Source organism: Sus scrofa, chromosome 9 (assembly GCF_054392235.1).
Source record: "Sus scrofa isolate SSC_HxYL_T2T_F1_AM1 chromosome 9, Sscrofa_HxYL_maternal_Yorkshire_Landrace_v2.0, whole genome shotgun sequence".
NCBI lineage: Eukaryota > Metazoa > Chordata > Mammalia > Artiodactyla > Suidae > Sus > Sus scrofa.
Window position 1 is genome coordinate 115,123,131 of NC_139391.1, and position 24,609 is coordinate 115,147,739.

Sequence of the window (24,609 nt, forward strand, 5' to 3'; positions counted from 1 at the left end):
ATTCAAGTTGTCACCATCTAAGCTATGGGGTTAATTCTTCTGCCTGAGATCACAACTCCCTAGAGCTTCTCTCTCTAAATCCCATCTACTACATGCCTAGGAGTCTATCCTGAGTTCACAATCTTCTACTTTATAGAAAGATTTTGGGAAACACATAAATGGATAGTTGCCACTAAAGTTAATGCATTATCTATTCTGTCCCCTTCTTTGTATGCCATAGCAATGCTTTGATTTTATGTTTATTTTGAAAATTTCTAAGCATGCCCCAAATAGAATATATAGTCCACGTGGGTCCATCACCTCAGCAATGATTACTCTGCCATTTTTGTTTTATTTATCCCCATATTTTTATTGAGCTGAGTTACTTTCAGCCAAATTCAAAATCTCAAGTTATATACTCATAAATACTTCAGCACACATTCACATGGTTTTCTTATATAATACAATGCACTATTATCCTAAAAAATTAGTATAATTTCTTATTATCTAATATCTAGCTCATAATCAAATTACTCCTGTTGTCTAAAAATACAATTTTATGGTTTGTTTGCTTGAAGCAGGATCCAAGAGTATTCCGCACTTTGTATTTGGGTTTTTAGATCTTATTTGTTTCTTTAAAACAGTAATAGCACTCCATCTTTACCTTTTTCATTTTCTTCTTTGATTTATTGAAGGAACCATTTAAAAAAAGACATCTCTGATGTTTTGCATTTGACTGATTGTTTCTGGATGCTTAGTTAGACTATTCCCCTTACATTTCCTATAAACTGGACTTTCAATCTAATGGTTTGACTTATTCAAGTTGTTTTCCTCGTACTAAACTACTTCAGAAGTGGTACCCTGCACACCACACTGCATAATCTCATGGGCTCCATTAAGTCTGAATGACATACTTTAGTGAGGCTAAGATACACCAGCACAGTTTGGGTGGTGCTGGACTGATCCCATTACTCTAAAATTTCCCACCAAATCTTCACTAATGTTTTATGCTTTACTGGTGACTGAAATCAATGATTTCACTAGGGGTTGCAAAATGATGCTTTTCTAGTCCTGTAATTCCTCCTATTTATAAAGTTTCATTTATTTCCTAAGGACTTTGGTTAGTCCAAAGCAGAATTCCTACTAGAGGGGCAGGAAAAATGCCTACTGCTTCCATTTAATTATTAATTTTTAAAAAATTAAAGTTTTTTTTAAACCTCCCAGTAATTTTTTATTGAAATAGATGATTTATAATTAACTATAAATTTAAAGATAGCAGCTGATGCCTTAAGCTTCTGATAGCATCAGTGCTTTTTTTTATTACTCAATGAATTTATTACATTTATAATTGTACAATGATCATCACAATCCAATTTGATAGGATTTCCATCCCACACCCCCAGTGTATCCCCCCACCCCCCAACCTATCTCCTTTGGAAAACATAAGTTTTTCGAAGTCTGTGAGTCAGTATCTGTTCTGCAAAGAAGTTCACTGTGTCCTTTTTTCAGATTTCACATGTAAGTGATAGCATTTGATGTTGGTGTCTCTTTCTCAGACTGACTTCACTTAACATGATAATTTTTAGGTCCATCCATGTTGCTAAAAATGCCATTATTCATTCTTTCAATGGCTCAGTAATATTCCATTGTGTATATGTACCACATCTTCTGGATCCACTCTTCCATCAATGGACATTTAGGTTGTTTCCATGTCGTGGCTATTGTATATAGTGCTGCAATGAACATCGGAGTACATGTGTCTTTGCGAGTCATGGTTTTCTCTGGATAGATGCCCAGGAGTGGGATTGCTGGATCAAATGGTAGTTCTATGTTTAGTTTTCTAAGGAATCTCCATACTGTTTTCCACAGTGGTTGCACCAATTTACAATCCCACCAACAGTGTAATAGGGTTCCTTTTTCTCCACACCCTCTGCAGCACCTACTGTTTGTAGACTTTTTGATGATGGCCATTCTGGCTGGTGTAAGATGGTACCTCATAGTGGTTTTGATTTGCATTTCTCTACTAATGAGTGATGTTGAACATCTTTTCATGTATTTTTTGGCCATCTGTTTGTCTTCTTTGGAGAATTGTCTGTTTAGATCTTCTGCCCATTTTTTGATGGGGTTGTTTGTTTTTCTGCTATTGAGCAGTAGGAGGTTTTTATAAATTTTGGAGATTAATCCCTTGTCAGTCAATTCATTTGCAAAGATTTTCTCCCATTCTGTGGGTTGTCTTTTTGTGTTGTTTAGGGTTTCCTTTGCTATGCAGAAACTTTTAAGTTTGATTAGGTCCCATTTGTTTATTTTTGTTTTTACTGTCATTACTCTAAGAGGTGGATCTGAGAAGATGTTGCTGTCGTTTATGTCAGAGAGTGTTTGGCCTATGTTTTCCTCTAAGAGTTTGATAGTATCTGGTCTTATATCTAAGTCTTAAATCCATTTTGAGTTTATTTTTGTTATTTTGTTATTTTTGTATGGTGTTAGGGAGTGTACTAATTTTGTTCTTCTACATGTGGCTGTCCAGTTTTCCCTGCACCACTTACTAAACAGGCTGTCTTTTCTCCATTGTGTATTCTTGCCTCCTTTGTCATAGATTAGTTGGCTGTAGGTGTGTGGGTTTAATTCTGGGCCTTCTATCCTGATCCACTGATCTATATTTCTATCTCTGTGTCTGTACCATACAGTTTTGCTGACTGTTGCTTTGTAGTATAGTCTGAAGTCCAGAAGCCTGATTGCTCCAGCTCCATTTTTCTTTTTCAGGATGTCTTTGGCTATTTTGGGTCTTTTGTGCTTCCAAAAAATTTTTAAAATATTTTGTTCAAGTTCTGTCCTTGGTAATTTGATAGGGATTGCACTGAATCTGTAGATCACCTTGAGTAATAAAGTCATTTTGATAATATTGACTGTTCCAATCCAAGAGCATGGTGTATCTTTCCATCTATTTGTGTCATCTTTGATTTCGTTCATCTGTGTCTTACACTTTTCAGAGTACAGGTCTTCTGTCTCTTTAGGTAGGTTTACTTCTAGGTATTTTATTCTTTGGGATGCGATGGTAAACAGGATTGCTTCCCTAATTTCTCTTTCTGATCTTTCATTGTTAGTGTATAGAAATGCCATCAATTTCTGTGTATTAATTTTGTATTCTGCGACTTTGCCAAATTCATGGATGAGCTCTAACTGTTTTCTGGTAGAGTCTTTAGGATTCTCTAGGTATAGCATCATGTCATCTGCAAATAGGGATAGTTTTACTTCTTCCTTTCCAATTTGGATTCCTTTTATTTCTTTTACTTCTCTGACTGCTGTGGCTAGGACTTCCAAAACTATGTTGAAGAGTAGTGGAGAGAGTGGACATCTTTGTCTTGCTCCAGATCTCAGCAGGAATTCTTTCAGCTTTTCACCATTGAGAATGATGTTTGCTGTGGGTTTGTCATATGTGGCCTTTCTTATGTTGAGGTAGGTTCCTTCTATGCCTACTTTCTGAAGGGTTTTTATCAGAAATGGGTGTTGGATTTTGTCAAAGGCTTTTTCTGCATCTATTGAGAGGATCGCATGGTTTTTATTTTTCAGTTTATTAATGTGGTGTATCACACTGACTGATTTGTGGATATTGAAGAACCATTGCATCCCTGGGATAAATCCTACTTGATCATAATGTACAATCCTTGTAATGCATTGTTGGATGCAGTTTGCTAATATTTTTGTTGTGGATTTTTGCATCAATGTTCATCAGTGAAATTGGCCTGTAGTTTTCTTTTTTTGTGGTATCTTTGTCTGGTTTTGGTATCAGGGTGATGGTGGCCTCATAGAATGAGTTTGGGGGTGTCCCTTCCTCTGCGATCTTTTGGAATAGTTTCAGAAGTATATGTGTTAGCTCTTTTCTAAATGTTTGATAGAATTTGGCTGTGAAGCCATCTGGTCCTGGACTTTTGTTTGTTGGAGTTCTTTAATCACAGTTTCAATTTCAGTACTTGTCCATTCATCTTTTCTATTTCATCTTGGTTTAGTCTTGGAAGATTGTACCTTTCTAAGGATTTGTCCATTTCTTCTAGGTTTTCTGTTTTATTGGTGCATAGTTGCATATAGTAGTCTCTTATGATCCTTTGTATTTCTGTGATGTCCGTTGTTACTTCTCCTTTTTCATTTCTAATTTTATTGATTTGAGTCCTCTCTTTTTTTTTTCTTGATAAGTCTGGCTAAGGGTTTATCAATTTTGTTGATCTTTTCAAAGGACCAGCTTTTCGTTTCACTGATCTTTTCTATGGTTTTCTTTGTTTCTATTTCATTGATTTCTGCTCTGATCTTTGTGATTTCTTTCCTTCTACTAACTTTAGGCCTTGTCTGTTCTTCTCTCTCTAGCTGCTTTAGATGTAAAGTTAGCTTGGTTATCTGAGCTTTTTCTTGTTTTCTGATGTGGGCTTGTATTCCTATAAACTTTTCTCTTAGAACGGCTTTTGCAGCATCCCATAGGTTTTGGAGTATACTATCTTAGTTGTCATTTGCTTATAGGTATTTTTCAATTTCCTCTTTGATTTCTTCAGTGATCCATTGGTTGTTTAGTAGCATGTTGTTGAGTCTCAACGTGTTTGTGTTTTTTGTAGTCTTTTTCTTGTTGTTGATTTCCAGTCATATAGCATTGGGGTCGGAAATGACGCTTGATATGATTTCAATTTTCTTAAAGTTACCGAGGTTGGATTTGTAGCCCAGGATGTGATCAATCATAGAGAATGTTCCATGTGCACTTGAGAAGAATGTGTATTCTGTTGCTTTTGGATGGAATGTCCTATAAATATTTATTACATCCATCTGGTCGAATGCTTCATTCAGGGCCTTTGTTTCCTTATTGATTTTCTGTCTGGATGATCTGTCCATTGCTGTAAGTAGGGTGTTAAAAGTCCCCCACTATGATTATGTTATTGTCAATTTGTCCTTTTAACGTTGTTAGCAGTTGCCTTATACACTGTGGTGAACCTATGTTGGGTGCATAGATATTTAAGTGTTATATCTTTTTCTTGGATTGATCCTTTGATCATTATGTAGTTACCTTCCATGTCCCTTAAAATATTCATTTTAAATTCCATTTTGTCTGATGTGAGTATTGCTACTCCAGCTTTCTTTTGATTCCCATTTCCATGGAATATTTTCTTCCATCCTCTCACCTTCAATTTTTATGTGTCCCTAGAAGTGAAGTGGGTCTCTTGAAGACAGCATCTATATGGGTCTTGTTTTTTTAATCCATTCAGCCAGTCTATGTCTTTTGGTTGGGGTGTTTAGTCCATTAATATTTAAGGTAATTATTGATATGTATGTTCTTATTGCCATTTTATTAATTGCTTTGGATTTGTTTTTGCTGCTCTTTTTTCTTCCCTTCTTCTTTTGTTCTCTCCTCTTGTAGTTTGATGACTATCTTTAGTGTTGTATTTTAGTTGATTTTTCTTGTTTGTGTATCAATTGTAGATTTTTTTTATTTTTTGGTGTATTAATTGTAGATTTTTGGTTTGCAGTTACTCTGAAGTTTTGATATGAATCTCTCTCTCTCTCTCTCTCTCTATATATATATATATATATATACACACACACAAGATTAAGTTGTTGGTCTCTTAATTGCAAGTGCATCTCCAGTGTCCTGCATTTGTACCCTCCTCTTCTCACGATTTCTGATTTTGGTGGCGTAATTGTGCATGGGCGGTTTTGTATCTTTATTGTGTATATGCCTTTACTGGTGAGCCTTGCCATTGGTGGTATTTTTATTTCTGGTTGCGGCCTTTTCTTTTCTGCCTAGAGAAGTTCCTTTAGGTTTTGTTGTAAAGCTGGTTTAGTGTTGCTCAATTCTCTTAGCTTTTGCTTATCTGTGAAGGTTTTGATTTCTCCTTCAAATCTGAATGAGAGCCTTGCTGGGTAAAGTAATCTTGGTTGGAGGTTTTTTCCCTTTCATCACGTCAAATATATCATGCCACTCCCTTCTGGCCTGCAGAGTTTCTACTGAAAAATCTGCTGATAACCTCATTGGGGTTCCCTTGTATGTTATTTGTTTCTTTTCCCTAGCTGCTTTCAAGATTTTCTCTTTGTCTTTAATTTTGGTCAGTTTTATTAATATGTGTCTTGGGGTGTTCCTCCTTGAGTTTATTTTCTATGGTACTCATTGTACTTCCTGTATTTGAGTGAGCGGTCCCTTTCCCATGTTAGGGAAGTTTTCGGCTATTATCTCTTCAAATATTTTTTTCTGTCCCTTTCTCTCTCTCTTCTCCTTCTTGCACCCTATAATATGGATGTTGGTGTGTTTAACATTGTCCCAGAGTTCTCTGAGACTCTCTTCATTTGTTTCCAATCCTTCTTCTCTTTTGTGCTCTGCATCTGTGATTTCCACTAATCTGTCCTCCACCTTGTTTATTCATTCTTTTGCCTCCTGTATTCTGCTGTTAGCTGCTTCTCATGAATTTTTTTATTTCAGTTATTGTATTTTGTATCTCTTCTTGCTTAATTTTTATATCTTGTATTTCTTTGCTCAGTGTTTCCTGTAAATTATCCATCTTTTGCCTCCAGTTTATTTCAAGTGTCTTGCATCATCTTCGGCATCAACAGTCTAAAGTCTTTTTCCTGGAGGCTGAAAATCTCTTGATCACTTGGCTGTTTTTCTTTTTTTTTTTTTTTTTCCTTTCTCCCTTATCTGAGTTATGGTTCTCTGTCTTTGCATTTTTATAGATTTTTTGGTGTGGTGGCATTTTTACAGATAATAGAATTGTAGTCTCTCTTCTGGCATATGCCCCCCATGTGGCTGAAGTCTGTATGGGGCTTGCTGTAGGCTTCCTGATGGGAGGGACTGATGCCTGCCCACTGATAGGTGGAGCTGATTCCTATCCCTCTGGTGGGTGGGGCTTTATCTCTGGGTGAGATTAGAGGCGGCTGTGTGCCTGGGGGGTCTTTAGACAGCCTATTTACTGATGGGCAGGCTGTGATCCCACCTGAATTGTTGTTTGGCCTGGGGCTTCTCAGCACTGATGGGTTGGGCCAGTTTTTCCAAAATGACCACCTCCAAGGAAAGGCACTCTGATGAAGATTCCCAAAAGCTTTGCTTCCAATGTCCTTCCCCCACCACAAGCCACATTCAGCCCCTATTTTCCCATGTGGTCCTCCAAGAACTACAGTCAGGTCTGATTCCTATGGAGACTTTGCTTTGCCCTGGGACACATTGCACATGAAAGTCTGTGTGAGCCTTTTAGGAATGTGTCTCCATTTCCCCCAGTCCCATGGAGCTCCTGCACACAAGCCCCACTGGCCTTCAATGCCAGATGCTCTGGGGGCTCTGCCCAGATCCCCATGTGTGGGGGTTTGATGTGGAGCTCAGAACTCACTCCTGTAGGTGAGCCTCTGTGATATAATTACTTTCCAGTCGGTGGGGCTTCCCACCCATAGGTAGATATGGGGTTGCTTATATTGTGTAATTGCCCCTCCTACCTCTTCATGTGGCCTCCTCTTTGTCTTCTTGAGTAGGATATCTTTTTGAAAGTTTCTGGTCCATTTGGTTGAATATTGCTCAGCATTTGGTTGTAAATTTTGTTGTTTTTTCCTCAGTGCATTTTGTTTCTCTAATCCTTTTGTTTCCCTTTCCTTTTTGTTATCCTCTTCTGAGCATTATTATGGCATCATAAACTCCTCATAGTTCATTTTACGTCATTTATTCTAATTGCACCCACCACAGCTGGACTGGTATGATTCAGTCTGCATGTAAGTTTTAGTGTAGGGGAATGTCTCCGTAATTGTTAAAGGTATTAACAGTCATTGCTTCAGAACTGAAATAAATTCTTCTGGGGGTCTCAGAGAGAGAGATTTCACACAAACTTCCATAGTTGTGTGGGACTTAGACACTGTTCTTAGTGACAGGTAGAGGCAGAGTCTCATAATTAGTTTCCGTCTGTTAGAAAATTTACCCAAGAAAGACTCTAAGGAGGCTTCCCTTGTCTAACCAATTATGCCAGTCTCTTTCTCTGATGGATAATCATCTTTTAAATTCAGTTCAAAATAGAAATAACTGGAAGATGATGTTCAAATCACAGAAGAGTAAGATGCTTCTACACATAATGGTTTGTGTATCTAGATAATAGGTACATTCTGACCCTTTGAAACTGATATATAACAGAGTAAAAAATATGATCACCTTTATTCAGTAACTTCTACATTTATCCTAGTAGCCAGAAGAGAAATTGGTCAATGTGAATCAAGACTGGACAGCAGGATGCAAGTACAGTGAATTCTGTTTTTATAAAAACAGGAGGGAGGATTTCCTTTATCTGTTATTCCATGCCATGCCCTCCAACTGTTTTCTATGATACAAAAACATCAGTAGAGCAAAGGACTTTTAAAATGATGTGGTATTTAAACTCTTTAAATTGGGAGTAAGATCCTGGCAGCTATTTTGATCCCAGAAAATATAACGTTTATAAAGGCATGGTTCATTATGCTATGATCACATCTGGAATTGGACTGCTATGAAATCGGACCTCTGTGGCCCATTTAATTACAAAGCAGCCTGCCACAACTTCAAATATCTATTTTTCAAAACCCTGATGGACATTTAGAGCTCATTTTTTTTCCTCCCCTCATTTTCTAGAGCTTCCAGATGAGCTGTCTGCCTTTTGCAGTTATTGAAGGCCCCTTCCTGGCCACACCACACACGGGGCATACCCTGTTGACCAGGTTCCCAGCTGACTGAAGGACGGTTCCACTTTCACAGAAGAGGAAAGGGACCAACCTGCCTGTCACAATTAAGCTTGCTCGTCTGTTGCCCTAACTTCTTGCAGAAGTGCTTCATCTGTCTTTTTACAACCTCTATAATCTGCAGGGAAAGAATGGTTCAAGTGAGATGCCTTGAAGATTAACCTCCAGAAATAAACAAACAAACAAACACAAAAAATAAAACCTCTCAGACAGGTTTTCTTTGTGCAGAACAAATTATTATACATTCTGAAGATCTCCCTTGTTATGAGAATCAATAACATAATGTGTTGCTTCCTTTTAGTTAAAAAGGGAGGGAAAGTTAAAAAGAGTAAAAATAGTCATCTCTAGGTCCAAAATATATTTTAAAGAACATCTTCTTGAGCTCAGCAGACTCATTCAGTCAGATAAGCAATTCATATTTTCTCACATGCTCCACCATATCCACGGTGATCCTCATTAAGCAGCAGGGGCTCAGCATATGAGGAGCTAAGGACAGCATGTTGCTCCTCATAATAACCTGTGGGGAGATCCAGATCTACTGTTTCCAACTCCCTAGATTCCTGTGTGCACCTAACATCCCAGGCCTTGAGTTTCTCCCAGGAGGTAAAGGGAATGATGCCATTCCAGCAGCCAAGTTCAAGGATTAAATGAAGTAATATAGTAGCCACTGGACGTAGTGACTGGCACAATACAGGCACTTGAAAGAGTGCTTAGTGTTTTCATGGTAAAATAATAAGAAGGCAATGAGTTAGAGAAATACTTGAGCTTTGGCCTGTGATGATTTTAGGCTCTGTATACTGTTGATAGCCCTCATTCCAATTTACAAAAGAATAAACACTTAATGATTAGACAGTACAAAGCATATAGCTTGTGTTTGCACATATTCTATATATTTTTATCCTGTCTCTTAACATTGGTGCTAAGGAACCACAACTGTCTCTCACGATTCACACTCAACAGAGGTGGCAATAAATTCCCGGTAACATATGATAAATACCTAACCACATATTTGTCCAAAAATTTTTTGAAGTCTATTTTACTTTTAGGAGCATGAACAAAACTTTCAAGGGCATAGATTCCATAAAATAATTTTACAAGAATTTTCCTTATTTTTCACTAAATTTTCTTTCTGCAAATTTTAAGGGCAGAATCCCTCACTGCTCTATCCCAACTATGGATAAATAATTAATCCCAAACTAATATTTTCAAATTTGGTTGAAATGAACTAACTAGTAATTAACTGAATAAATGTACAATTTCCCCTTTGTCATAAACCTCACTACTTTATGTTCTTGAAGTTACAAGAATGTGAATGGAACAGGAGGATGTGGAATGGAAAAGCTCACATATGCAACCTCAGAAGAATGGAATTTAATAACCTAGAGGCTGATTTCCCATTAATTCCTTATTTGTAGAACCCGAGATGTATCTCTGAACAGTGAACATCTGCCAGGAGCTTCTTCCTCTTCTCAAGTAGATGAACTTATTATTTGGACTCTGGCTGGATTTCTCCCTCTTTGCATTTCTTGCCTCAAATTCTCAACAGTATGCATTTCCTAAATTGCCATTCCTCTGTTATTCTCAAATAAACTTAATTTCTGGTAATTTGAGTTTGCCTCAGTTTACCTCTTTCTTTAGGTTGATGAGACACTTCAGATAATGATTTTATAAGCGGAATTAAAAAGAAAAAATAAAATAGCATCTGAGAGACCATGACTTTTGCCCAAGGTCACATAGCCAACTAGGGGAGAACTCTTAGCTTTCCTCATTACTAATCTCAGTGATGGTTCTCTTTCCCGGTGATCATCTTAGCTGATAGCAGTCATTTGATTATGTACTAGATATTAGTAGGGTCCTCTCCTGCTGTCTTACAAACAGCTGGCTACATGGCTTTGGGCAAGTCACCTAGGAAATGCTAAAAACTAAAAATTTCTCATATAATCAGATTTTTAAAAAATGTAATATTCTCATTAACTGTTTATGATCATAAAGATAACAAATACTTACAGAGAATATTCAAGCAATATATAAAAATATAAAGAAGAAATGTAAAAAACACCCAGTGTTCTCTCACCAAGAGATAATCACATATTGTATACAGAAAATATTGCAAATTTTGGTTAATGTCACTTTGGATCTCTATGCAGACACACACATATATACTTTTATACAAATGTAATATTCTCATCCATGCTATTTAGTCATTTGTTTATATCAATAATTTAATGCTTTTTGCATTTAATAAATTTAAATGTTAAATTGTTAAATTTCCATTTAAAAATTATAAAAGTTACATGCTGTAGTTAAGAACTCGATAAGCCCTATGTAAAATCTAGCTTAATTCTCAAATTTTACAAATGCGAGTCAAAGATAAGATTTTGGGGCACAAAGTTGGCATTTATTCCCACTGGACTGGTTCAAGATTTCAATGAAGATAAGTCTGATTTAAGGCACTCCTTTACTGTTGCATTTTATTCACTGAATGAATATCCAGAGTTTATTTTAAATAAATGCTGATGGGTACTTAGATTCAATACTTTTGATATTATTGAAACCTCAGTGATGATCATCATGTATATCTTTGTGTATTTGATCAAAAGCTTCTCTGGGTATGTTTCCAAATATAGAATTTCTGCATTTTCTGCATTAAAAGGTATATATCTTCAATTCTTATGTATATATTACCAGATTAAATACTACAATTTTATAGAATATTATTGCCCTACATCCTCAACAACCGGTGCTGTCAATACTAAAATGAGCAGAGATTTACTCACTAATACAAACTCTCTTCTGGTTTCATCACTAAGAATTTAAAACATACATTTTCTGTTGATTATTGGCTCATTCTTTAAAATTTAATAAATACTTATTAAGTGACTTTAATAGTAGGCAGGGTGGGAGAACAAATAAGAATGCTTGCTTCATAAATTTCGTAACTAATTCCTATAAAAACATTATTTGGAGGGAGTAGTTAGGCTCATTCCATCTCATTACTGGTAAAAACAGTAATATTCTGCATAGAAATGTCATAACACACACCAAGATTTTTTTATATGTTCATAATCTTTGACACAGTAATTCCACTTGAAGGATTCAATCTTAGAAAAATGGCAGAGATGTGGTCCCAAAATGTTTATCATAATATCACCTTTGAAAATAAAAATGGAAAACTTGGAGTTCCCGTTGTGGCGCAGTGGTTAACGAACCCGACTAGGAACCATGAGGTTGCGGGTTCGGTCCCTGCCCTTGCTCAGTGGGTTAACGATCTGGCGTTGCCGTGAGCTGTGGTGTAGGTTGCAGACGCGGCTCGGATCTCGCGTTGCTGTGGCTCTGGCGTAGGCTGGTGGCTACAGCTCCGATTGGACCCCTAGCCTGGCAACCTCCATATGCCACGGGAGTGGCCCAAGAAACGGCAAAAAGGCAAAAAGGCAAAAAAAAAAAAAAAAAAAAATTCTTCTTGACCAAGTGTCTTAAATCCTGAAGATACTTGATGAGGGTCTCTAGGAAATGTCTTTCCTGCCCCCTCCCTTTTAGTTTCAGTTGGTCCAGCACCTTTCTTTTTGAAGAAGATCATGGCCCTGGTCCACATTCCTGTGGAATTTTAATCAGATGAGCCTGTCTGCCATCTCACACACTATCCCATCTCTTGGGCACAGTAAATAGTCCAGGGAGAGGCACTGACCAAAGGTGGACCCATCAGAGCCCCTTGGGTACAGAGATGCTTTGGGGTCTTTTGCTCTAAGGCGCAGGGAGGTGTGACAGTAAGGAGCTTACAGTATGAAAGTAACAGGAAACCAAGAAATACCAGTGGAGCTGGGAGACAGGAGACAGAACTCATGGTATCTGTTGAACCCTCAGACACACCTATGACAGAAGCTAGTATCAGTCCAAAGACTTCCTAGATGTATGGGTCCCCAAATTACTTTTCTTTAAGCAAACTGGAGTGTAATTCTGTGTCTTATCAACAAGATTAGTAATACAAGATCCAACCAAATGGTGATACCTTCAAACTCTCCTATGAACACTTTTTTTATTCATCTTATCTAAATGCGTATGTTCAGGAAAAGAACAATTCTAATTTATATTTAGAAAGCTTCTCACATGAGTTTTTACAGTGGAGTGACTTAGACTCTATTTTATATATCCTTACTTAAACAAAATGTTTTAATGTGCAACTTAACCTATATCTCTATTAAACATCATCGAGTTAAATGATCTGACTAGTTTTTTTCAGCCTGTTGTCGAGATCAATTACATTTCTGTCTCCAATCATCTCACACACTTTGATTCAATCTGCAGAATTAATGAGAATGTTCTTTTCTATCATGCAAATCATTCCATTTGATTATTGCTCTTGAATGAGAAAGGACTCAGCAAGGGTGCCTGTGATATGAATGACTGTCATCTGCTTAAGCTCCATGTGGGTGTTCTTCCATCCTGGGAATGTACTGGCCAGTCCAGGATCTCATAACACAAGATAAGCTTTATCTCAAAATGGGAAAGGTGGGTCAACAAATAATTAATTGCTTTCAAGGAAATTACCTTAAAGCCACTGTAGATTTCAAGTTGTCTCCAGACTGATTAGAAAAGGGATATAATACTGTAATTAAATTGTCAATCACAAAAGAAATACATTTGTATGGAGATTCAATTTTACAAGAAAACTTTGGAGCATTTTTGAGGCAGAGTTGATGAAACTTGGAATCTTGAAAAGATTTCTGGTTTCAAATACAGCAAGAAACAAAGAAAGAGAAAGAGGACAGAAGATGGAGGAGCTGTCAGCTTGATGTAATTGAGAGTGAAAGGAAAGGGCTGACCAGATCTTTAGAAAAACAACTCAAACTAAGAAGTTAGGAAGGCATGATGAGAAGTAGGGAGGGTTCTAGAGGTGTGAATCAAGATGTAAACATCATCTCAGAGGAACCCAGAGAGACTGTGTATTTCTGGTTCAGACAAGAGGTTTGCAGTGAACTACTGTGGATGGAACCTCTGGGACGCTGTCTCAATGGAGTTTGGGCTGGAAGTAAATAGGGCATTTACAACTAAAAGACAAAAGCAATCCTCTGTTGTGGAACATACAAAGATCTGTTTCTCCACAGTTCTGTTTATATCTCTTTATAGGATCAGTTTTGATTTGGGTTTGAGGTTAAAGTGAACTGGCCAAAAATAATAGTAGCAATAATAAAAACAATATAAAATATTAATAAGATATGTCTAGTTTAAGGTAGCAGTTACGGTTGGAGAGCTACCAGAACAGAGATGGGAAAGAAGTAGTTGGTCCCACTGGTGTCAAGGGCGAAAGCATGACTATATTCATTCCTCTGTGCCAAAGAAATCATGAATAACTAGAAATACTTTGTATGTGGAGAAACTGGAGGAGCTGGGAGTGCATTTTTGAACTATGATAGAAGAAGAAGGGAAAAGGACAGTAGGATGGGAAGATTTTTGTTTTTCACAATGTTTAAATATCTCTCCCTAGGCTAGCAGAAGATATGTGAGAGTGAGTGCCCACATTTTGCTTGGCCTGTCTGATTCATGCACTCTTTTAGCAACTATTTACTGACTACCTATACTCTAAAAGACATAAGAAATAAACAGTTGAGTTTTGCTGCTTGATTATTCTGTGTTCAAGTCCAGCATTGGTTTCAAAGTTGGTAAGTTGGATATGTTTCATGAGTAGAGCAAACGTAGAGGGGAAACCAAAGAATTTGACTCAACATTTCAGATCATGTTCTGCTCTATACCTCAGTTTTAGTCATTGCTGTGACTAGAGATTAGCAGCAGCGAGCTTGTTATTCTGCCCTAGAAAGACCATGTAAAAGTAAAACACACATCTCATCAATGTTACACACAGAAACTTGCATATTTGACCCTGTGGGCTTCTTTAAAAAAAATTTTTTTTTAAGTGTAGTTGATTTACAATGTTGTATTAGTTTCTGGTGTACAGCAAAGAGATTCAGTTATACATATTATACAATGTATATTCTTATTCATATTCTTTTCCATTATGGTTTGTATAGGATATTGAATATAGTTCCTTGTGCTATACAATAGGATCCTGTTGTTTATCTAATATATATATACATTAGCCTGTATCTTCCAATCATTAACTCCTAATTTATCCCTCCCCATCTCTTCTCTTTGGTAACCATAAGCTTGTTTTCTATGTCCGTGAGTCTGTTTCTTTTTTATAAATAAGTTCATTTGTATCATATTTTATTTTATTTTTTATTTTTATTTTTTATTTTTTTTGTCTTTTTTTTTTTTAGGGCTGCACCTGCAGAGTATGGAGGTTCCCAGGCTAGGGATCTAATTGGAGCTGTAGCCACTGACCTATGCCACAGCCACAGCAATGCCAGATCTGAGCCACGTCTGCAATCTACACAACTCATGGCAAAGCCGGATCCTTAACCCACTGAGTGAGGCCAGGGATCGAACTTGCAACCTCATGGTTCCTAGTTGGATTCATTTTTGCTGTGCCACGATGGGAACTCCTTGTATCACATTTTAGATTCCACATACAAGTGATATCATATGGTATTTGTCTTTCTCTACCTGGCTTACTTCACTTAGTATGACAATCTCTAGGTCCTATCCATGTTGCTCCAAATGGCATTATGTCATTCTTCTTTATGGCTGAGTAGTATTCCACTGTGTGTGTGTGTATGTGTGTGTGTGTGTGTGTGTGTGTGTGTGTGTGTGTGTGAGATATACATACCATATCTTCTTTATCCATTCATCTATTGATGGACATTTAGGTTGCTTCCATGTCTTGGCTATTGTAAATAGTTATGAACACAGGGGTACATGTAACTTTTTGAATTATAGTTTTCTCTGGATATATGCCCAGAAGTGGGATTGCTTGATAACCCTGTGTGCTTCTACTCTCTCTCCAGAGAATAGGAATATTTTATTATGGTCTTTGTATAAAACAATTTATATGGATTATGCCCCATGAAAGAGGCATAATTTTTGCATAATATCTCATTGTTATTTACACATCTATAGCTAAAGATTTCAAAAATTCCTGCACTTGGAAACTATAAAACAGATGCATTTGAAGATGGAAAATGATTTTAATAATTTCAGTTCAGTAGAAAAAATGGCTGTGCTGATGAAGACTTGAATTTATTCCTTGCATATCCTTGACCTGCTTTACATTAAAGACATGCTCTTACTATGCATAAGAGTATTAACTTGACTACTGTTAGAACATTAGGAAAAAAAATTTCTTTTTTCTTTTTATCAAGTAGCACTGACTTTATCATAGTCATGCTTCTCCATTAGTTATAAAGAAATACACTTGGCTGTTTGAAATTAAGACCTAAATGAAAATCACTTTACATTTTCATGTTCAGACATCTTGTAATTGGAATGAAGCAACATGTCATGGAATTTCAACGAAGGAGAATTAATTCTTCTATTCAAGAAGTTCTTGATTGGGGTCTGTCGATGGGTGACAGTGGCTTGTATGTGTAAGTTTATCCTTCTAACATATTCAAAATCATGTCTAATCAATGTAGTGACAGTGAAGTTTGCATTTTAATATCAATAGTCTTTGAAATTCTGCTACATAAATGAGCTGGAAGTGAAGATTGCCCTCTCTGAAATGGTAAAAATATATTAGCTTCAGCTTTTAGCTGGAAACCACTGATGAAAATTACAGAGCCTTGCCCTTACAGAGCCTTTTTATGTCTCACAACAACCTTCTAAGCATCACGAGGCTTCAGTGGACTCCAGCATCGAGAGGCAGAGTGACTTGAGCAATTGATTTGTGTAAACTGCAGTTTCATTGCAGAAGGAAGATTAGAACCCAAATATCCCAATTCTCAGTCTAGAATCTTCAGATTACAGTGCCAACATAATGTTTTTTTTTTTTTTTCCTTTCAAAAATGTTTCTATGTTAATTCACAATAGACATGGTTCACTTAAAGACTTGAGCCAAGGTGTGCTTTTACTTTTCTGATCTTTTTGCTAGAAAGTAAATTTTCTCAGGGAAGGAAATGGACATGCCTTGTCCTCTGAAGTTGAACAATTAGCTCGGGTTAGCTCAGCACACAGGAGAGCACCACATATCAATTTTAAAATGAGCTGCTGAGATGTAAAGTAGGGTAATGGTATTATTTCTGGAAGTTTTAGTTATGTTTCCATACCAACAATATAGATGATTTATGGCTAAATCAATTGAAAAGTTGATATTTAATAATTACATTAGGGAATTATGCTTATTGTATTAATCTTTAAAAGCACCTTTTGGGCATAAAAAGGCCAGAAATTGGTGTATTAGCTCTTTTAGTAATATTGGTCATCTACCTAAAATTTTCCCTTGCCAATCTTGCAATATCCTCTACCCTCAATGATATCAAACATTAATCATTAACATCACTGCTGTGTTAATTGAGAATACTTAACCCTGTAATAGGTTCTGGGCTAAGCTCATTACAGGCATTATCTTATTTAATAGTCAAAAATTTTTTTTTGTTAGGAGCAAATAGTATTTTTTTTTTTTTACAAAAAAAGGGAAAGATTTGATGAAATTACATAACAGCTAAAGTCACACAGGTAGTAAGAGGAGACCTGCACTTTGAAACTGTATCTTACAGATATGTAGTTTAAAAAATACTCTGCTCAGTAGCAGCCATTACCATGGAGAAGACAGGGGTGAGGTGGGGGGAGAGTGGGGAGATACCAGGGGCTGGTGGAGCAGGCAGGGGTGTGGATAAAACTGCGACTGAAGAAATGACTGGCATTTAAGAACACCAGGAACATATAAGAAGTCAGGAGGGGGAGAATGGCATTGGGCTGAATGGGAGAAAATGAAAGTCCGAACCAAGGCAGCGGGAATAAAGCAGAAGATGGATGATTGCAGCTTAATGACTGTTCAGATAAGTGGGGTAAGACGGAGCATCTGAATGATCCACAGGTTTTGGTGTTGGTGCCTGGGGAGAGTGCTGATAAAACTAACTGAGAAAAGAAGGTGCGAGTGGGAGGAATAAAAAAGAAAAAAACAAGTTTGTTTGGGGACCTCCAGTCCTACAGTGTTGCCTAATCCTCTCCCACCAGCATGAGATTTTTTTATGACTTTGATTCCCTGATCCAAGTTGAATCTAACTGGTTTACTCAGGATACTTTATTCTACTCGGTGACAGTCTAAGGAACTAATTCCTACCAAATTCCCTCTGCCAGCTGATAGTCACTTTTCAGAAGGAGATTTCTATTAGAGATTTTACTTTCCAAAAGAATAATCATCATAGTGGAGATTTCTTGATGACCATGTCGTGGAAGAGCGACTAGGGGCTGGCAGGTCTTTGTGTTACTCCCACATTATAGTAGCTGACTAATACTGTTGGCTCTGACCTTAATGTATGTTCAAAAATATATAAGGTTGAGAGCACATTAAGCCTGCAATTTCTTAAAGTAATTTCTGATGATGAATTTTATTACAGAAACATCTGACAGGGAGCACAAACTTTTACTGTATAGTGAAAATGGAATTCTCATAGGAACACATACTGTCCACGTTTTCTTCCCAATTTTCAGCTTCTCAAGGCTTCTGACTGTATTGGGACCATATCTAGGATGATTTGCTCTGAAATAAATCCATGAAATTCACTAGTGTATTAAAGCCTATTAGAGAGCCCTCTTCTTTCTCTCACTCTATCTTTGAAAAAGGTGTACATTTGTTTTATATAAATATACTCTATTTCTGAGAAGGAGCAAAGTCAGAGCCAAGAACTAGTTGAAAATGTATTTTTCAGAGACAGCAGGAAAAGTTGCACAAAATCCTTATCTTCTGTGTTCAAGCTGAACACCTAGAATTCTGCTTTACTTGAGCAAAGTCTTATTCAAAGCCTGATTCTTGTTTCAAAATAGGATGTATACTCTGGGAATTTACAGTTACATTAAAGAGAAGAATACTGGAGAGAAGAGGAAAGAAAGATGTCTACTTTGATACATATGCAGATAACATATGCTCTGATGCTTGACACATCCTGCAGAAACAGTGCTGACAGATTCCAAATGAGCAAGAGAGAGGAAGTCAAGAATTAATAAGCAACTTGGAGACTCTATGGTGAATCATTATTCAAAGAGCAAACACACTTGGCTATTAAAATAAATGACAAGATGTTTCAAAGAAGGGGAATTGTAGGCCAATTTCTCCTTAAATGTTTCCAAACACCTACTATGATCTGGTACAGTGATAAGTGTCTTGGATAATGTGAAGATGAAACATACTGTTCTACTTTCAAGATAATACTATGGAACAGAATGGAGTAAGTACTGTAGGGTGATTTCAACAAGGTGCTATGATGAGCACAAAAGAATGGAGAGATTAATTTAGATTGATACAAATTAATTCTAATAATTCAAGACTGGTTTGGGGAACAACTTTACTATAATACTGCATATAACTTGAAAAGAGTCAGATATCCATTGACCATTAGGAACTCTTCTCTGGTATTGTGCCATCCCTGCAGTTATATTTCACTGTTCGGCTACATAATATAACATAAAAGCATCTATAAACCACAAGTTAAGAATTTCATGGAGTTCCCATCATGGCACAGTGGTTAACGAATCCGACTAAGAACCATGAGGCTGCGGGTTTGATTCCTGGCCTTGCTCAGTGGGTTAGGGATCTGGCGTTGCCATGAGCTGTGGCGTAGGTTGCAGACCCGCCTCGGATTCTTCATTGCTGTGGCTCTGGTATAGGCCAGTGGCTACAGCTCCGATTCGACCCCTAGCCTGGGAACCTCCATATGTCGGGGGAGTAGCCCAAGAAATGGCAAAAAGACAAAAAAAAAAAAAAAAAAAAGAATTTCATGAAGAAAGGATTAAATATTAGTTTCTTGTTAAATGTTGGCTTTAACAGATTTAGCAATTTTATAGTATTCTATTTCTATATTATGGAAAATTATTTGTTCCTCTTGTTAGGATAGAATATAACTCTCAATTTAACATTCATTCCTTCAAGATCTCACTTAAACAAAAATGGGTCACAGATTAATCAGCAGCAAATTATCTCAGGCAGGACCTATTTTATTTGCCCTTACATTCCTGTTGGTACTTTGTGGTCAGGAAGGTATGTGAATCAGTGTCTAAAAATGACACTTAGATTCCTCATCTGGACATAAAAAGGATGGCTCAAGGTCCATCATAGCAGACAATTCCATGGTCACTGATGTGAAGACCAGATCCCTTCTCATCCCTTCTAACCAGATCCAAAAATCTGAACTCATGTGTCATAGTTTAGGCTGCTACAACAGAATACTGTAGACTGAGTGGTTTATAAGTAACAGAAATTTATTTCTTATAGTTCTGGAGACTGGAAGTCCAAGATCAAGGCATTGGCAGATCCACATGTTTGGTGAGATCTTTCATACAGTGACTTCTCCCTGTGTCCCCATGTGGTAGAAGGGATGAGGAAGCTCTTCTATGAGGGTACTAACTCCATCATAAGGGCCTCACCCTCGTGGCCTAATCATCTCCTAGAGGCCGCACTTCCATTTACACACTGGGAATTAGGTTTCAACAAATTTGGGGGGACACGGGCACTCAGTCTATAGTGCTCGTGTCCCCCCCAAATGACCATCACCTTTGCTACTCTTTGGCGGACTCTCCTTTGCCTACTAGAGCTCCCAAGAGTCAGACATCTCTGCAGGCTTGGTAATCAATGCCTCTTGAGTGTAGGGGAATGACAGCCGAATTCCCTTATCTCTGGTTGGGACAACCCTAACTCACCCCAGAGGTCACGAGGGGGATGGGCCAAGGTCTAACCACTGATCTTAAGGACTGTTGTCCAAGATCTCCCCTTTGTCTGGCTTCTCTCCCTTCCCTATTTTCTCACTTCTCTCCTCTTAATAAATGTCTTGCACACAAAATCTCATTTTAGGATTTGCTTCTAGGAAACTTTACATACTAAGACAGTTTCATTATTTAATAATGTAGTTAACATTTTACTACTTCCAAAAATAATTTGAAGGGGTTACTTAAGATATTTTCTCCTGAAGTCATATATATTTACTTCTTTAAAGAAACAGTGAACTTCGAGTTTCTTTCTATTCATAAAACCTATTTTTGTAGCACCACTACGGAAAATAGCGTGGAGATTCCTCAAAAAAACCCTAAAAGAACTATGCAATTTGATCCAGCAATCCCACTTCCAGGCATATGTGCAAAGAAGAGGAAATCACCATCTCAAAGAAATAAGTGCCTTCCTCTGTTGACTGCAGCGTTATTCACAATAGCTAAAAAAAATAAAAAAATAAAAAAATGGAGACAACCTAAGCTTTCACCAGTGGATGAATGGATAAAGAAGATGTTTCATATATATATATGCACACATACACACACACACAGGAATATTACTTGGCTACGAGAAAGAAAGGCATTTGCAAAAACACGAATGAAAATTGAGGGCAATACGCTAAGTAAAAGAGGTTAGACATAGAAAGAAAAATACTGTATGATCTCACATGTGTAATCTAAAAACATCTACTCTTTTTTTTTTTTTTTTTTTTTTTTTTTTTTTTGTCTTTTTGCCTTTTCTTGGGCCACTGCCCCGTCATATGGAGGTTCCCAGGCTAGGGGTCTAATTGGAGCTGTAGCTGCCGGCCTACACCAGAGCCACAGCAATGAAGGATCCTAGCCATGTCTGCAACCTACACCACAGCTCACGGCAACGCCGGATCCTTAACCCACTGAGCAAGGCCAGGGATCGAACCCACAACCTCATGGTTCCTAGTTGGATTCATTAACCACTGCACCACGATGGGAACTCCTAAAAACATCTACTCTTAAAAACAGAGAGTAGAATGGTGGCTGCCAGAGGTTGAGAAGTGGGGGAAATGTGGAAATGTTAGTCAAAAGGTAGAAACTTTATAGGTTGAGTAAGTTCCAGGGACCTAATGTACAGCATAGTGACTACTGTTGACAATAGTGTACTGCTCACTGGCAAGTGGCTATGAAACAGAACTTGATTGTTCTCATCGTAACAACACCAACAAAATGGTAATTATGTCAAGTGAAGGATGTGTTAACTAACCTTATTGTGTTAAACATTTCCACAATATATGCATGTATCATCATTTTATACACAGATTTGCATGATGTTATATGTCAATTATACCTTAATAAAGCTGGAAAAAATAAAAAAAAAGTAAACCTATCTTGGACTGTCTGAAGCATCCTTTTCAGTTTAGCACTTTATTCTTTACATAGAAAAACTCAAGGGGTTTACTCTATATTACCTCTTCCAGATCTCCTATAAATCTATTTAATAAGGCTATTTCTAGCAGCAAGGCTTAGCAGGTCTGTGGGGTAGGGGCAGGGAATGGGGTGTGATGGGAGTGAGGCCCTGCTGCACAAATGTCTTCCTCTATTTAAACATCTATTTTTACAATTTTCTGGTCCATTCTAAGTGATAAAATTAAAAATCACTTTTGAGGTTGAAATGTAATAAAAAAAAAAAAAAACTCTTTTCAAGCCTAAATAAAGGAAAGCTTGCTGAACACATCATAATCTTACAAAAAAATTTGAAAACCCTTCCAATATGACCAGAATAGAATCAGAATTGTTTTAACCTGCAAAGCCATCTCTCACGTAGGAGCTAACCTAATTAATGTATTTCTCTGACCTACATGTGGGCAGTGGGACTAAAATAAAGTTGAAGCCAACCGTCGGTGGATGCCCAGAGGAAGGGAGAATTCCCACCACATGTCTCCAGCTACATTATCTGGTGCAGTGCAGCTCTACAGAGACACCAATCACAGCTACACAGGACCCAGAGTCACAGGGCAGAGAGACTCATAAGATACGTGAAGGATGGCCAGCCTTGGGCAATGGGGAGGACTGAGCTAACACAACAATGACCTTGGGAACTGAGGCCAGGCTGGATGGAACTGGCTCTGACCGTGGCCTAGGAGAGAGAAGAACTGAGATGGCTGCAAATGACTGGAACCTAAAGAGCTGCTCTGTCTGGGTGGACAAGGCCTGCCTACCAGCCCAGGAATAGGTCAAGGACACTCGGGCTACCCGGCCCTGGCTCTCCATACTGGGTCCCTAAACCTGCATCATATAATATGTGGAACACAAAGTTAACACTGCTCCACAGCTGCTAGACTTCCCAGCTGAAAAATAAGGGCAAATCTATTTTCCAACAAAAATGAGGATCTTGAAGCTCTGAAGAACATAATGAACAATCTTAATGTCGTGTCCATATATCTGACCCTGGCCCAAACTTTAGACCCCCTCTCCACAAGAACACTGAAAGTTCTTATTTTAATTTCATGGCAGATGGGGCTGAGGCAAGATGTGCAATTCCTATCAAGGGAAACTTCCTGTTTTTATTCTACATGTTAATAACTTGAATCATATGTTTGCACGTAGTATTTAATGAAGAAAAGACCCTGGAAATATTTGGAGTTCCTGTTGTGGTGCAGCAGAAACGAATCCAACTAGTATCCATGAGGACACAGGTTCAATCCCTGGTATCGCTCAGTGGGTAAAGGATCCGGCATTGCCGTGAGCTGTGGTGTAGGATACAGATGCGGCTAGGATCCCACATTGTTGTGGCTGTGGCATAGGCCAGCAGCTATAGTTCTAGTTAGTCCCCTAACGTGGGCACGTCCATATGCCGAGGGTGCACTCCCCCGCAAAAAATATTGGAAATCTTGATACATGAAAGGAAAATGAGTTGTTCCAAGGAGAGTAAATGAATACTAATGATAAATTCTCTCTCTCTTGCTCTTGCTCTCCTCCTCACCAATAAATAATATCAAAACACTTAGATTTGTAAAGGTATGTGGTTTTCTCTTAAAGTTTCTCATTTCTCTATCACAATAGCCCCACAAAGTCAGTAGGATAGGAAACCTACCCCTGTACTATTTACAAAAACAAAAAGACTCAGAGAGATTAAGCAACTTGCCTAAAGAATGACAGGTGTGATGACAGAGAGCACACCTGAACCTTGGCAGTTGACGGGATTTCATCTGCCCTTCTTGATGTGCCATATACTTCAATATCTTTGAGCTTCTGAAGTGGGGTCATTCTTTGGAAGTGCTTTAACTACAATGAGGACAGCTAAAATATTACCCCTGAAAAAGATCTTCTATGTAGATATTGAGCTATAAATGATCAGATGTGCTAATTCAATAGTCCAAATATTAAAATATGTACTGGTGTGCAAAATGAAGTCAAACACCATCTTCATACCCACAGATATAAATGGTTGTCTATATATATAAATTCTTTTCTCATGTTTGTTTTTAATTCATTGACTACCTAAACCAATGAGATCACTTCAAAATGAAATTGTCAGAGGCATTCATTCCATTCACTGTGTATAACCACTGATATCCTCATTGGTCTCCCATTTTTAGCTATTAAAATCCATGCTCTATAGGGAGTTCCCACTGTGGCACAGTGCGTTAAGGATGTGACATTGCTGCAACTGTGGCTCTGTTTCAGTCCCTGGCCCGGGGACCTTCATATGCTGCAGGTGCAGCCAGAAAAAAAAAAAAAAAAAAAATCCATACTCTATAATCATTCCAGAGTCACCTCTCCAAACGTAAATCAGACCGTATCGTCTTCACTTAACAGCACTCTGGTTTTCTATTGCCTAAGTCCGACCTACTTCACCTAACATGGCAATTATGGTTTTCTGTGATGGATCATAATTATTCCCCAAACTGATCTCCCGAGATTCCCTGTCTCATAGAGCATGCTGGAATGGGAGACCTCGCACCAGAGATTATGATGGTTTATTTATTCATCATCTGTGGATTTATGACATCTAGCTTATGTTCAGATACATGGTAGGTGAGACACATGGTAGGTGAGCTACATGCTAGGGGCTCAATAAATGTCTGGGTATCTGAAGTGAGACAGGATGAAATTATCTCCTTTAAAACATAT

The 24,609-nt window shown here is 37.7% G+C and overlaps 1 protein-coding gene and 1 long non-coding RNA gene across 6 annotated transcripts in view; both read right to left on the minus strand.

The window, feature by feature from the left end:
• The window catches only part of LOC146400101 (uncharacterized), an 83,614-nt gene extending 80,930 nt beyond the window's left edge, over positions 1–2,684 (minus strand). Inside the window, exon 1 of the long non-coding RNA XR_014816189.1 lies at positions 1,919–2,684. This is a non-coding gene — a long non-coding RNA (uncharacterized LOC146400101). The remainder of the gene's footprint in view (positions 1–1,918) is intronic.
• The window catches only part of CNTNAP2 (contactin associated protein 2), a 2,042,838-nt gene that overhangs the window by 577,089 nt on the left and 1,441,140 nt on the right, over positions 1–24,609 (minus strand). The gene's annotated exons all lie outside the window — the stretch shown is intronic.